This window comes from Natator depressus, chromosome 20 (genome assembly GCF_965152275.1).
Source record: "Natator depressus isolate rNatDep1 chromosome 20, rNatDep2.hap1, whole genome shotgun sequence".
Classification (NCBI taxonomy): domain Eukaryota; kingdom Metazoa; phylum Chordata; order Testudines; family Cheloniidae; genus Natator; species Natator depressus.
This window is the reverse complement of record NC_134253.1, coordinates 6,590,378-6,592,430: the sequence shown is the minus strand read 5'-3', so window position 1 is coordinate 6,592,430 and position 2,053 is coordinate 6,590,378.

Here is a 2,053-nt window from a genome sequence, read left to right as displayed (position 1 = left end):
GCTAATGAAGCAGCTTGCAAGCAACTCAAAGGCTGAAAACTGTTTAACCAAGTGACTCAAGGAATATTTATGACGAATGACTCTACCCTCAGAAAGTTGGGTTGGTTCATTCACAACTTGTGCACAGAAAGAAGGACTTGACTCATGTAAACATCTCTGGCTAGCGCAACCGGCTTCAGTCACCTCAGTCTCTCTCTTTTGGTTTTTGTTTTTAGGAAGCAAGAAATGAACTAAAAGTGGCAGCTAGCAACACCTTAGTGACTCTGGCACGCTGCTATTTCGATGATGTCATGTTCAAGCTGGTGTATCATCTGGAGCTGCCTGAAGAGTTTATTTTCATTACATTGGGCAACCTGTCATCCGCCTATGGTATGGTCACTTCCCTCTTTTCGTTCAAAGTGATTGTTTTTCATTTAAGGACAGGGGATTATCTCTCTACCTAAAAATGTTACCGCTAAACAGAGCTCTGTTTGAGTGTGAGTGTGTGTGTAGAAACACAAGATTAACTGCTGTTGCTAGTTCTGGCCTCCAGATCATGAGCGATCCAGCCGGAGGTGCAAGCTCCAACCTATGCCCCTGAGTGAAGTACCTTAAGGATGGGAATGAGTGGAAGATCAGGTCTAGTGGAGCTCTTCTCCACCCCACTTCCCATCCCGCCCCAGTGCTCTCTCCCCTTACTCTGGGAGTGAGTTGGGCATTGGGCACAGCTGTACACTTGTGGAGGATTCCCCTCTTCAGGGTGAATCCCCCACTGGCTTTCAATGGCTGCTTTAAAGCCATTCTGCTCTGCTTATGCAGCGCCAATGGCCTCGGAACCCATAGCATCCTGCCCCACAGTGTTTCTAAGTGTGTTGTAAGAAGGCAGAGAGCAGCTGATTGTCTGTCTTCCTTCTCTTCTGGCCTTTCTCTGCAGCACTTAAGTGTATCCCTTTTGTGGGAGTGATCCTGAACAACATGATCTCCATGTTGGAGTTAGTCAAGGACAGCAGGATGAGACAAGCATTTTGTGGTGGTAAGTGCCAGCACTTCCTGTAGGTGCCCCAAATGGATATTTAGGGGGTCTTGGTACAGATTTAAGTGACTGACCAAGTTTGCAAACAGGCCCTGAATTGTGCTCCCTTCCCTGGATTGCACCAGGTGCTGTGTTCCTTGGCTCCCATGGCACTCAGTGAAGTTGAGAGTGCTCCTTACTTTGCAGGAGGTGCTGAGCATTTGTAAGTTCAGGCCCTTTATGACTCACACATATCCTTTAAAATAAACAGACACAAAGGCTGAAGCTGCCCCTCTGCCAGGAGGCTCCTGGGGGAGGAGGTGAAGGGAGCAGATTTCATTACTGTACATTTAAAAATCCCCTGTTTCCCACTCCTCCACCCATTCTCTCTCCTCAGTTTCTTCATCATCATCATCTCCTTTCACCCTCTTTCTCTGTCTTCTCCACTTCTCTCTTCCTTTGCTTTTCAGGTGATGCTCACTAAGGGGTTAATCCTGTGCCCTTGAGGGAAATGGGAAATTTGCCATCCACTTCATAGAGAACAGGATTGGGCCCTAATTTGTCTTAGCAAGGACACTAGACACACCTACTTTTAGGGCAAAGTGCTCCCCACTACCTTCAAATCCCAGGAAAGCCAATGGCAGTTAGGGGCACTGAACATCTTTCAGACAAACTGTAACTCAGGATGAAATCATACAGTGTTCGGGTTGAATAAACAATAACTGCAGGTGACGAGAGTCTTCAAATGATGGTAATTGAAAAAAGATGGAGAGATGTACAAAGAAAAAAGCCTTTTAAGAAACAAGAAATGGAATGGGGGAAAGAGAAATAGCTCCAAATTGATATGGGATTTCAGCATCTAGTCCTGAACTGAGCAGTAGCTGCCATGGAATTGGAGTAAACGATAGGCCTGGGTGTCTTCTCTGAGAAAGCAACTTCTCCTCATTACTACTATGTCCTTTTCACATTGCCTGTCTTCTCTCCTTCCATGCAGTTCTGGAAAAATGGTCAAGGGCAGTGAATGTATATTTTATGAACTGGAAAAAGTGCCCATTCCCCAGA